Source organism: Convolutriloba macropyga, chromosome 6 (genome assembly GCF_964194025.1).
Source record: "Convolutriloba macropyga chromosome 6, txConMacr16.3, whole genome shotgun sequence".
Taxonomy (NCBI): Eukaryota; Metazoa; Xenacoelomorpha; order Acoela; family Convolutidae; genus Convolutriloba; species Convolutriloba macropyga.
The window spans coordinates 74,935,050-74,949,228 of NC_134473.1; the positions used below are offsets into that span (position 1 = coordinate 74,935,050).

At 35.2% G+C, this 14,179-nt stretch overlaps 2 protein-coding genes and 1 long non-coding RNA gene across 5 annotated transcripts in view; 1 reads left to right on the forward strand and 2 right to left on the reverse strand.

Annotated features, from left to right (window-relative positions):
* LOC142340621 (cyclin-dependent kinase 2-associated protein 1-like) overlaps nucleotides 1-14,179 on the reverse strand; it is a 575,438-nt gene that overhangs the window by 543,627 nt on the left and 17,632 nt on the right. The window lies entirely within an intron of this gene.
* LOC142340620 (large ribosomal subunit protein bL17m-like) overlaps nucleotides 1-14,179 on the reverse strand; it is a 435,605-nt gene that overhangs the window by 250,927 nt on the left and 170,499 nt on the right. The window lies entirely within an intron of this gene.
* LOC142341216 (uncharacterized) lies at nucleotides 3,547-13,691 on the forward strand. Its single transcript, XR_012759108.1, has 2 exons — nucleotides 3,547-3,752; nucleotides 13,004-13,691. It is a non-coding gene; the product is annotated as an uncharacterized LOC142341216 (long non-coding RNA).

Consider the following 14,179-nt stretch of genomic DNA (forward strand, 5'->3'; position numbering starts at 1 on the left):
ATATTAACATTGATACGATGAAACAAAATTTGCTCACGAAAAAATATAAAAACGCCATTCATTCAAATGGTATTTTTATAACACCCAATAAACCCACCCGTGTTACAGAAAAATCAGCAACTTGCTTAGACCACTTCATTTTTCAAAATTTGATAGGGGATGTTCACATACTTGAAAATCAAAGCTTTTCAGACCATTTTCCTGTTACGTTGAAGTGGATAGTGAAAGCAAATGACCTGGAAAGCAAAATTGTAAGGGATACATCATTTCTTCGTAACTGCAGTATTGTTGAAAAATACTTATCTGCCTTGAGTCACGAACTTTGTAATGTTTTTTCAGCACACAGTGGTTGTGCAAATTCATGCTTTAGTGCCTTTCATCACATTTTTCTAGCCGTTACTGAGCAGTACGCTCCACTAAAGCGTATCACCCCGCACAATCGAAATTCTACACCTAAATGGTTCGACAACAAAATAAAAAATATACGTACGCAGCGGAATCTTATTCACAGGAAATGGAAAGCAGACAAGTCAAATGGCTCTCTGCGCAAGAAGTTTACAGATATTAGACTTCATTTGGAAAAAAGTATTAAAACCGCGAAAAAGGTTTATTATCGAAACATGTTCGAAAAATGTATCGGAGACTCAAGACAAACATTTAAACTTTTAAATGAGCTGCCAGGAAAACATTTGGTAAATAATACAGTTCCAAAGCTTTCCTCGTGCATGTCGGATACTGCACCTAACTCATCTAATCTTCAAGTAGCTGAGAAATTTAATGAGTTTTTTGCTAGTATTGGCAAAAATATTCAGCGTAGTATTCCTTCCGAGGCAGTCACACCCCTGACTGATGTTAATATGACATTGAGAGTATATCCAGTTTCTGATACTGAAATAAGTGCAATTATTGATTCACTTCCGGACAAATCTTCATCCGGTGAAGATGAGATTAGTAATATTGTAGTGAAGACAACAAAATCTGTTGTCACGAAATACCTCACATCGTTAATTAATCAATCATTTCGTGAAGGAGTTTTTCCCACTGAGCTCAAAAAAGCAAAAGTCATTCCATTGCATAAAGAGGGATCAAGACTAGAAGAGAACAATTATAGGCCAATTTCTCTGTTAAATGTTTGGATTAAAATATACGAGCGGGCAATGTTCTCTAGAATTTACGAATACCTGGAACATTTTAATCTTCTCTATCGCAAGCAATTTGGTTTTCGCAAAAAGCATTCCACCATAGATGCATTGGCAAAACTAACTGAAAGAATAAGAGTAAGCCAATTCAAAGTTGTCAACTTTTTTCTGGATCTACAGAAGGCATTCGATACACTAGATCATCAAATATTGCTCCGTAAGCTCGAAAGTTATGGTATTCGTCATAAGTGCCTAGAATGGTGTAAAAGCTATTTATCAAATAGAACTCAGAGAGTTTTCGTGGCCGTTGTGACATCAACTTCGTTAAATATAACTTGTGGTGTCCCTCAGGGCTCCATACTTGGACCACTGTTGTTTTTAATTTATATAAACGATTTACCAAGAGTGTGTAATCAACTTAGTGTCCATCTTTTTGCTGACGACACCAACCTTTGCAGTTTAGGTTGCTCAAGAATAGCTATCCAAGAAAGATGACTTAGATAGTGTAGCCGCTTGGTTAAATGCAAATAAACTTAAGCTCAATATGCTAAAAACGGTTCAATTAAATTTAAAAACAAGTGCTTCCAGTGAGCGATTCCACATCGCATCAGAAGAAATTAAATTGGAACCATCATGTAAATATTTAGGCGTAATAGTTGATTCAAAGTTGTTGTTTAGCTCTCATATAGATCTTGTCATAGGAAGACTTAGTAGGCAATGTGGTATAATATCAAAATTAAGACACTTCGCTCCAAGGTACCAATTAATAGAATATTACAAGAGTATCATATGTCCTATCATACAATATGGAATTTTGGTGTATGGATGCTCTAGACGTCTTTAGCTCCAATCCATCTGCTACAGAAGAAAATTCTTAAATTAATTTACTTTATGAGTCGGTTCGATCAAAGCGAAGATCTATTCTGTGCAAACAAAATTCTAACAGTTTTTGAATTACATGTATATGAGCTGCTTAAGTTTGTTTTAAAATCGATTAACAGTTTCCATGCCGAAGACTATCTAAACAGTATGTTTCAGTTTGAAAGACATTTTTTAACGACAAGACGAGCAAAACACATGTTACTAAAAGTGCCGTTATGCAGATCTAAATTGGAGCAAAATTCGATAAGTCGTCGGGCTTCAACATTATTCAATGCTTTGAAAATTCAAGGACTCTTGCCTGACTCTATCGGGAGCTCAACCTATAGCCAAATATCAATGACCTATCATAATTTAAAAGAATCTTATATTCTTGGAAATGAGGAACTCATTCGAAAAGTGTTTTTCTGCTAAATTTCCAGAACCCTGTAATTCTAGATGCTTTCTTTACAAAATAACGAAAATCTACGCAAAAATTGTGGCGGTGCCTTCGTAGAAGGCACCGCGATTCGTTTTTTGCTGTCAAAATTTGATTTTTCTAAATTCTAAAGATAGTTTTTAACAATGTTTTTTCAATTCGAGTCTTTTTTTATATGAAGAACTTATTTTTCTCTTCTTTTCAATGATTGGCGAAGTCTGGATGTTCGCTTGTGCATGCAAAAATATGCCATAGAAGAGGGCATCTAGTAGTGAATTGTTCAAAGTTACCTTTTAAATTTTGTATTACGTTTTTGAATCATTGTTAAGAAATGAAAAAGAAAAAATTTTTTGAAAAATGTTAATAAGTTTATCATCTATGTTGTATACATCTGGGCACGCTGTGAAGTAGGTCAAACGACCTCGTTGCGTGTCCTTTCCTTGCTTGAAGATAAATAATACTATGCTGATCGTTCTGCTGTACTTTGCTATTCTATTGTAAACTTCGTTGTTTTTTTTTCTACTAAATCTATGCTGTTCTGTATTTATACTATACAAGCGAGGATAAATTAACTCTCTCTCTCTCTCTCTCTCTCTCTCTCTCTCTCAAAGGTGTCAGGACAATATACCCAATGCCATTATGCCACATGCTATTATACCCAATGCCAATATACCCAATGCCATTATACCCAATGCATTTTGATATTTTTGATCAGTAATCCGGCTACCAATTAGCAAGTATGTTTTAACGTTCTTAATGGCCGGGGCCATGCCTCAGCGGCCCGTGGGACTTGATATGAAACTATCAAAACCGAAATCAAAACCAGATTATCCGCTTGAGTATGTTAAAACCTACATTTAATAGCCGCGGCTAATTTGTAGTCGGATTATTGAACGAAAATATTAAAGCATATTGGGTATAATGGCATTGGATATAGTGGTATTGGGTATTTTGGCATTGGGCATAATGTCATGTAACCCTTTCCAAAATAGAGTAGTAGCTAGCTGCATTTTTTTAGTCTAAGGTACTTCAGAAGCTTAGATTGTTATTTGCATATATTGTGATAACAATTCTCGTCATTAAAGAGATATTTACCCGTATCTTAATAAAGTATCGATGAAGGTAGGGAGTCATTACATCAGCAATTTCAGTTCACAAAAGCAGACATATGCCCAAGTTCTTACTGAGGAATTTTTTTATTGTACCCTATTTTTATTTCTGCTGTTGCAGGACTATCCAAATCTGCTGTTTGGCAACTGGAAGGTGTGGCCGTGGGTTCAGATAGTCAATTTCACTGTAATCCCGTTGCAATTTAGGTAACTTATCTAGTCTTTACACAATTGAACTTGGTATAAATGAACAGAGACGGTATTATAAGGCCCGATTCAAATGCGGGCAGACGTTAGTGAACATGCTGGTGGTTCTGTGCAATCAATTGGAGAGGTTTTTTTGTTCAGTCAATTTTCGCCGATCGATATAATTATCATACAGGATTGTGTGTGGTATGATTAGAAAGCTTGTTGAGCGTAGAATTTCAAATTAAAAAGATTTTTTTTTTCGAATTTCGTTTTCTCCAAGCAGTTACGGAGGTTTAAAGATTTGTGAACGTTAGCCTAACTTCCGTTGTTTTAATCACAATTTTCAAAATTTTTGCTGAAAATTTGATCAATTTTTGCCAAAATATAATAAAATTGTAAAGTAGTCCAAAAGATAGTCTAATTATTTTTACTTTTAACCGCAGAAGATAGTTGGAGAATTGTTTAGGCAAACATTTTCTGCTAAATTTTTTGAAAATTCAGCATTTTTTTTATAAAAAATTGCATCAAATATGCTTATTTGGCCAACTTTGTCCAGTTTGACCGGTGATGTGGACATAAAAACAGCTAACGCAATCCTCATTTACGCAGATATTGGCTAATTGTACCTCTTTGTACCTTCCGTTCCTAAGAAAGTTTTCTGAAAATAGCATTTTTGCGCTCTTTCGCTAATGTAAAGCAATACTTATAAAAACGAAAACGCATGGTTTTTGATATATTATCATATTCGTTTGCCAAAAAACCTATTACACAATAATACGCATTAAATAATACATTATAAAATTTTAGTACAATTGCGTTTTCAACAACCGCGCGCAGCGATAGCAAGGCCCGTTTGGGTTTCACCGTTGATGCATATTGAATTTTGGGTCGGTCTATTGAAATGTTTTTTGCATTTCCTTCATCCCAATTACAAGAAAGTCTTTTGTCGTTCAAAGGTTCAATTTATAAGAGGTCCCTTTATGTTCTAATAAGGTCCAATGAAACATTATTGTGAGAATGGCTCACGGTTTTTATGGCTCCGACAATTTGTTTTCGTAAATTTTTAATGAGTTCTTGACATTTGCCATAATTTTAATGTTTTTTTGTATTCTGATGACCCAGTCGAAATAATCAGATGTTTAGATCGGGGTCTGGGGGCTGTTAAAGAAACTATCTAATGCTTTCAGTTGATACTTAATCCTTTGATAATATAACTCGATAAGTATCCAAAATCCATTTTTGATATAATGTCTTATTGGTCAGATTAGCAATGTCGTTACCATTTGGTGATTTTTTTTTCTTTCAAAGTAGAGGCAGTGAGAGCAACACCACTTTTGGTTTATTTTTGGATTTTTATAGTTTAAAAATTTTTCGTATTGTGAATGTTTGCTGTATATATTTTTGAAAAAATTAGACTGTCTTTTTTATGTTAGTTACAGACCAGAGTGATTTCAAATCAAACCTCATTTGTTGAAAGGTCGAATTTAAGTGCAACGTGAGGTCAATGAAAATACAGAACAATTACAACAAAAAGCATATTTCTTTTTGCCGTCAACACCGTTTGCTTAAAATTGTTCAGGAAATTTTGAATTGTCTGTATTCAGTGGTAATGGGTGGTCTTCTGACTTAGTCTTACTAATGACATGTACAAGTGACTTCATAAGCAATTCAAATGCCACTGCAACTTTTTATTTTAGTCCTGTTAAAAAGATTTGCCCCTGCAACTTTTTATATTATTCCTGTTAAAAAGAGGTCGCAATCTTTTTTGAAGTGATATATAGTGTAATTTCAATTGCTGTTGTTTGGTTTAATTGATGGTTCTTTGGCGGTGATGCTACGTGTTTTCATGAAATTTTTGTTAACATTATCCAATTTTAAAGTTCTTTTTGATGTCTTGTCCGATCATCATATTAATTGCACATTAATGAAAAGTTGCACATCACTTTAATGGCGTCGAAATAATGCGCAATTGATTATATTCATTGTTTTCAGTGAATACATTTTGTTCTTGCAGGCATCGACAATGTTTCCTCGCAAAAATGAATTGACATTGATATTTGCCTGTATTTTTTGTTTTTGTTGTATGATTTTCCGGAGAACGATAGGTTGCAATGGTTTTGTTTGAAGGTATAAATAAAGACAATTGATTTTTTCAGATGACTGCTAATTGCTTTCATGGCGTTGAATCTAACTATTTTCAAAGTGTAAACGTATTTTCTAACTTTGCTTTTTTTGTTTTTTGTCTACTTTTTAATTGTTCCCAATGAAGACAGGTCCCATATCTTTTCTGATGAAATTCAATTATTTGTTTATTTTTATCTGATGCTATGTTTACTTTTTTGTTTAATTTTTTTTTAAGAACATGGGGTTTTGGCCGAAAGTAATGCTTGTTGGGTTTTTTAGATTTTGTCGTTTTTCGCATCTCCTACGCTCCCTAATGGCAGTTATCATCGGTCCTCTAATGAGTTATTGTTCCATATGTATAGTGGTCAGAGCTAAAGCCATTTTTAATCGGATAAAACACTTCTCGAACAATGTTTTGAAAGTTTTCTCTTTTGTGGACAATTAAGTCAAAACTGTGGTTGAGAGGAGTTAGAACATTATGTGCGAACGTACATTGGCGAGACTCCTTAATTGTGATTCAGTGTCAGAAAATAAGGGAGATGCTAAATTTCTAACTTTTGGATTAAAAATGTAAGGACCTTCATCCTCAATCCGACATTATCGATATATGATGAACAATTTTTAAGTTGACCGTGATATTTTTAAAACCATGATTGTAGTATTTTGTTTCGATACAGCTAAAAACAAAAAAGATATACTATGATGGATCTTTTCCATTTAAAAATTTAGTGTAGGTTTTGAGGCGGTCAGAAAACAGCTGGGTAGATGGATTGTTCTAATGAAGTTGATTACATATGTTTCATTGCTCTCAAACGAAATTTGTACCAATTATATTAGTCCTGTGGTCTTTCTTATAGCTGCGAAGCTGTAAGCTGAGTGGAGCTATGTTGCGGTGCTCTTGGTTTTTTTTAACAATTCGAAGAATTTGAATTGTATTAGGGCGCTTTCTTTTTTTTAAAGATCTGTTCACACATTTTCATGATTTTTGAAGTCAAATTGGAGTAGTGATTTTGGTGGGAAATGGAGCGAAAAAGTGAGTGGTTTTGCTGCGTGAAATTTTTTCGATCTAATATTAAAGTAGTTTTGGCCGATTGATTATTAACCGTAGACATTTGCAAGTAGTATCATCACAAAGACCGTCGAGAGCAGTATTTTGTTTAATCGCCGCGAAGCGATATCTGGGGCTATTATTGGCCTTCTCTTGGTTTTTTAACATTCAAAGAATTTGAATTGTATTGGGGCGTTGTCTTTTTTTTAAGATCTGTTCACACATTTTCATGATTTTTGAAGTGGTTTTCCCAATCCATTAATAGTTCATTCTAGCCCTAGTTTCTTGGTTGAACCAAGTTTCTATTTCTCGCTTTTGGTTTTCTGTTCTCATGCGGCAGTTTGACATTGATTTTGTTTTTTTTTTTAATTTTTTAACTGATTTTTTCAGAAATGGTTTTCCCAAATCACTCATAGTCTATTCTTGGTCTAATTGTTTGTCTAGCCATTGAAAATTTTTGAATTGTACGTCAGGACTTGTCCATGTTTTTTGTTTCGTCGTCTGACGCTCTTTTTTCGTTTTACATTTGTTCAATCCTCAAAGCTGAAAAGTCAATTTTTCTGAATGACTTCTTCCTCTCACTAAATGCTTTTGTGCGCGTGACGTCATTTCTCACTCTCTCTAGCAAAAGTTTTTTTGGGCTATTAGATTTTGATATAAGTGACTCACCTCACTCAATAAAATGACTTTTGCACATTAAAATTTAGGTTTATTTTGAATTAGTTCAAGGTCAAAGGAACTCATATGTGTAATAAGGGTCCCTAATGAGAAGGCTTCTGCGCAATGAATTTTACCAAGCTTTATTAATTTATCGTTTAATTTTTTACATAGCTTTTTGAGCGGCGTCGATAACTTTTTCAATTTATATCTGTATGTTTCTATCTCTGTCATACGGCTCGCAAGTCTATTCTTTCGCAGCTATTCTGGCAATCTGCCGGCTATGTTTATTTAATTTTTTGCTTGACAGATTTTTTGTCTGACCATTTTAACTTTGTCCTTAAAAACGACACAAATAGATGAATCCCAGAGGGCATTTAATGGCTGAGCAGATATCTTAGAGCCTTGAGTCTTGCTTGTTTCTAAGTATCAGATTCACCTATACAGTTTTGGAGACATAATTTCATGGTGTGAAGGGCTGATCTTAAAATTTGACCCGCACCCACTCGGCCCTAACTTCAGCCCTCCATCATCCGCACTCACCGCACATCGCTCCGCTCGTAACCCAGCGCACTCTCCCCACGCCCCTTCAGTGAAGCTAAAACTATCCTGCCGAAACCGTAGCCAACTGCTCGCCAGTCGTTTGAGAGCAATTCGGCCGACGTTAGTCGTTTATTGTTGTTTATTGATGGGTGTCAAGCGAAACGAGTAATTGATTAACGTTGAACTAGAAGAACTAAACAGCGACTTAAGGGCCTCGGGTTTTACCAATGTGCAGAGGCAATTGCGCGAAACGAAGCATTAATGTAGATATTTGATCTAAAAATCAATTTAATTTGACAAATTGACTTGCTTGTTTTAAAAAAAGGAGCAGTTATAATCATTCGGAAAAAGTCCCATGCGGAAAGCACACAAAAAGAATTCTCGTTGAAAGCACACAAAAAAGATACTATTTCTCGTTGAGTGCTTTACTCATGTGGGCTTCTTTGCATGATATGAATTGTTTGGGGGAAGGGTATCCGAAATATGAAGCTCACTAAGTCAAATAGCGTTTTTAGATCAATTGTCTTCACGATGCTACTTGTTTCCCGACTGCCCATGGGCATTCGTAAAACCAGCCCGTAAGTGGCTCTGAATTTCTGTTTGTTCTCAGCTAGTGTCTAAGTGTAGTTCTGGCAACTTAAAACAGCTGAGAGCTGTTATATCTAACTTAGTCTGTTAGGTAGATGAAGTAACTACAGAAATATAATTGAATACAACTTCCTTAAAAGTCACGTTCTACCTGAATGAGTGCGTTAGCAACGTTGATATGACATATGTCGCAATCTTGAGTATAAAGTAGTTTAACACCGCGGTAATTTATCTAGAGGACTATTCTCATCATCCGTGAAGGGCAATTGCAGGAATCCATTTTCGGTTACGGTTGGTTCTTCCAATTAGGTTTTTTCATGCTTAATTTTAGAGATGGCTGATGACGTTAACTTGTGTGAGTGCTTGACTGTCGTGCGCGGATGAACGTGACGTGACTTTCATTTTAACATATTGCATTCTGAATTTAATATTGACCTGCAACCATAAGGGTTGTTTTGAGTAATGAAGCGTTAAATATTTAACTAAAAGCAAAATATTTTTCAAAATAGGGAGATTCTCCATAGAATACATGACTTTTTATTTGCTCTCCAAAGGCCTTTGTTGTTGTCATGTGTCTTTTCTATGGTAAATTTTTGTTTTTCCGTTTTTGTTCTAGAATGTTTTTCACCTGAGCATTTTTGCTTTTCAACAAAAGAACTGGGATGATCTTGTAGAGCCCAAGGACATTAAGTGAGTGTACCTCTCTTATTACTCTGTCAACTGATGTTTTCTTGCTGCTAGTTCACTCTGTTTTCTTTGTAGTTGCGCTTTAACGATGTTTGAAGCAATTATTGTAATTGTGTATTTTGAATTCAACAGTTTTGTTGACTGTTTTTGCGCTTTTGTTCAAGAACATCCTTCTATTTGAAATAACTTTTAATCCAAAATTTTTGTTGACCGTTTTTGCCTTTTTGTTCGGGAACATCCTTCTGTTTCAAATAGCTTTATTTCAAATAACTTGATTATCAAATAACTTCAATTAACTTGATTTTTGCGCTATAGCACTTGTTCTCATTACAAAATAAAGACTGTTGCTAAAATAAAAACTATTTTGAGAGACATAGTAGCGAAGCCGTTTTAGCTTAGTGGTTAGGATTTCAGACTTCCAAATTGTGGGACGCGGGTTTGAACCCCTGTGGAGTTTTTTTTGCACATGACTAAGCTATATCACCTCTAAATTAAGTTCGAGATCACTTCATCCGACGCTAGTCAGTTTATAGTTTACATATTAAAAAATCAATTTACATTTGAAGCACATGTTCTAATGAAAACTGGACGTTCTATGTGTCTGTTATCAGATTTAATTCAAGTCATATTTAATTTTTAATTGCTATTGAACGAAGTTCATAGCAACTATTGTAAACATGTGTGTCTTTTTTGTGCGAAGTTTTCGCTTGACAATTTTGCGATTTTCTTCTAGAGCATTCTTTGACTTCTCAAGTGACTTTTTGACGTTTTCGTTTGTCATTTTTTAGTGATATCTATTTCTCCGAAGTAAAGCTTGTTGCTAATAAAAAATCGGTTGCAGCATAGCAGAGGTAAGTGGTTCGTAGCGCAGTGGTTAGTGCGGGTGGTTGGGGATGGGGAGGTTAGTTGTTCGAATCTCGGCGTGGGAAATGTTTTTTGCACCCATAAAGAAAAATTGATGTAGGCTACAGCGCCTGAATTAAATTGCGTTGCCTGTCGTTCAAGAGCAATTCGTTCAAGAGCATAAACCGAACATTTGTCGGTTTATGTTTGGTTTTTAATAATCAATTGCAAGGTCTTGGTGTTCTTCAGGCAGTTTGAAGTTCTCAGATGCTAATAAAACCGGCGAGATATAAAGTTTTAAGAATAAAATGTTTATTTAAATTTTGATGATGCTTTTATTCGCGTACATGTTTCGGAAACTTTTATTTCTTAATAGCGAATTGAAATCTGTGTTCGAGAAGGTTGACGAGAAGGTAGTATTTCATTGTTTAAAGGTCATTTTTATAGCTGCGAAGCTGTATGCTGAGCGGAGCTATATTGCGGTGCTCTTGGTTTTTACAATTCAAAAAATTTGAATTGTATTGGGGCACTGTCTTTTTTTTTAAGATCTGTTCACACATTTTCATGATTTTTGAAGTCAAATTGGAGTGGTGATTTTGGTCACTCCGAAACAGGAAGTGGAGCGAAAAAGCGAGTGGTTTTGCGGCGTGAAATTTTTTCACTCTAATTTTAAAGTAGAGTGAGAAAACGATGTTTGAACAAAAATTCGTTTGCTCGCTTGTGGTTTTTTTGTTCACATGCGGCAATTCCACTTTGATTTTTACTGTTTTTTTTCAATTTTTTGGATCGGATTTTTTTCTAAGTGGTTTTCCCCCATCCATTAATAGTTCATTCCAGGCCTAGTTTCTTGTTTGAACCAAATTTCTATTTCTCGCTTATGGTTTTTTGTTCACATGCGGCAGTTTGACATCGATGTTTTTTTTTTAAATTTTTGAACTGATTTTTTCAGAAATGGTTTTCCCAAATCACTCATAGTCTATTCTTGGTCTAATTGTTTGTCTAGTCAATGAAAATTCTTTGAATTGTACGTCAGGACTTGTCCTGCTATGTTTTTTGTTTCGTCGTCTGACGCTCTTTTTTCGTTTTACATTTGTTCACACCTCAAAGCTGAACAAGTCAAATTTTTCTGAATGACTTCTTCCTCTCACTGACGGCATTTGCGCAAGTGATGTCATTTCTCATTCGCTTTAGCAAAAAATTTTAGGTTATCTGCGTGATTAGATTTTAATCATACGTTACTTACCTCACTCAATAAAATCACTTTTGCACTTTAAAACTTAAGTTTAATTTGAATTTGTTTGAGGTCAAAGGAACTCATATGTGCAGTAAAGGTCCCTAAAAAGAGGCTTCTGCGGAATGAATTTTTACAAGCTTTTTTAATTTATCGCTGATAGTTTACCTAGTTTTTTGAGCGGCGTCGATTTTTTTTTAGATCTGCATCTGTTTATCTCTATTATATGGCACGCAGGTCTATTCTTTCGCAGCTATTCCGGCAATCGGCCGGCTATGTTTGGAGTGTTTGCCTCAAGCCTCTGTCTTTATGCAATCACTTTTTGTTTTTGTGATCGCGAAAGCAATTAAGAGAATAATTGTAGTGAAATAATAAGAACAATTTGGTGTGCGTTTTAAATCTTTTTTGAAAAACCCAAACTTTCAATTTCCTTTTAATTGCTCGCAAACAAAGTTTGAAGCAATTATACTGAACGGTGAAAGTAAGTTAACACCTCTATTTTAACAAAGTAATAATTCAATTTCAGGCAATATATCTCCAACTTCAAATCCTATTTTGAAGACAAATTTTACACCATTGATCGCGTACACTGGTTCTCTCGCCTACCTATGAAACTCAGATAAAACTAAGCGGTCACTTAACAAGAAATCAGTTGTCTCAAATTGTGATATGTTTTCACTTTTGTTCAACTATGATTGAACTTGCATTTGCATCAGAAAGAGCAAAGATGGGATTAAATGTGGTTTCGTCACAACTTTCATTTTACTGTGAAACTTGATGAAGTTAATCAAATTTACCTTTGGATTTCTGGTAAGTGAACGTTGAGTTTTATCTGAACTTCATAGGTAGCCGTGAGGACTAGTGTATGGGATCAATGGTGAAAAAATTGTTCAAAATGTGATTTGAAGTTGGAGAAATTTTGCCTCAAAAATTGAGTTTTTACTTTGTAAAAATATGGGCGCTAACTTACTTTTGCCATTCGGTATATGTTAGTCCTGTGGTGTTTCATTGCGTTTTTTCCCTGGTTCGATTGTTCGTCTCACCCTTTTAACTTTTCGACCTCAAGAAGGAGATAAACATGTAAATCTCGGAGGGCAAGGCTTTGCTAGTCTTTTAAGTATGTTGACCTAAGCTTTTGAGGAGACATTTTTATGATGTGAAGGGTGATTCTTGATCTTAAAAATTTGAGATCTTTTCCATTTGTGCCCCCAGCTTAGTTGTTGCATATTATAACACTACCTAGAGGCACGTGCTATATTTTGACATAAATATTGTTTACGTAATGGGGCGTGCTCTAACTGGCGGGAGCATAACGTACTGGCGGCACAAATGAAAAAGATCCAAAGTTTCCCCACCCAACCTCCTCCACCTGGGGATTTGGACGCGCCCTCTCGTCCAGGCCTCCCAACTCCCCCACCCCACTCTGATGATCCACCCCACACAATGCTAGCATACCTAAACCCCAGCTGGCGACTACCAAAGCCAACCTCCCACCGGTTGCTTGAGAGCAGTTCACCGGACGTTAGTCGGTTATGTTTTTGTTTTCAGGGTTCTGTTTGGAAATTTTGTTGCTGTATTCTGGAATTCATACGTTTCTCGAATCAGCAGTAATAGGCAGAAACTGGAAGGGATACATGAGAATAGCGCCGAACTAACTTCCTCTAGCGGAATTCAACGAAAGGCTCCTCCTGATCAAAATGGTTCCAAAAAGAGGGACAGGTGATATCTAGGGCAGATTTAAAGTCAGCTCTGAATTGTTTTAATTATCGTAACCATGACACATTAATATGCCGAGTCTCAGGACTTACGTGCCTCTATATATGTATAATAAATTAACTCGTGCTAGTGCTTAGTCTGTAATTATTTTGCTTCTGTTTTATTAATGGAGCTGGCTCCGTTCTTAGCCACCATGCCAATAATGTGTAGAAGTTTTTGTGACATTAAAGAGGTCCAAACAAGCCATAAAACTGAAGATTGTATAATTAACTTTTTGAGAAAAAAATTGATGAAAAATTTAAATTTGTTCGTTGTTCAGGCAAGCAAAATAGTTTTGAGCCAGTCTTTGTTCAGTTAATCTTCAATTAATTTTGAATTCTCAAAGTGAAGTTCTAATTATTTCAATTTTCATTATTTTTAAATTAAAACGACTGTTTTGTAAATTTATAATATTTTTAATCGGCGTTAGCTAATTTAATGAATATAAAAGTAGAAGTAAAAATTTAATTGTATTGACAAACTGTTTTTCTGTTTAAAAGGTAATAAAGCGAAGTAGGTCACTTGACGGCGTTTTCGTCTGCCAAATTAAACAGGTTCAAAAGAAGAAATCGGAACTCAAGTGGTTGGTGCACAGGTGTATGCATATTGAAGGACTTTCCCGAAAATAATGTTCAGGCCCCTATCCGCTTTTGAAAGGCGACGTTCACCTATAATTTTTGTACGCAATCTTTACTTATTTTTTGCAAGCTACGTTTAAAAATCAGCCTCATCAAATTCTCTGCCAGCATTTGTAACGTCCCTATTTTTCCTAACATCAAAATCTAGTTTAATTGCTGTCGAACGAAGTTCATAGCAATGCAATTATTGTAAACGTGTTGGTCTTTTTATGCAAATTTTTCGCTTGACCGTTTTTGCGCTTTTCTTCTAGAATATTCTTTGGTTTCTCAAGTGACTTTTTCACGCTTTCGTGCTTCCTTTTTGAGGGATCTCTATTGCTCTCACTCCGAA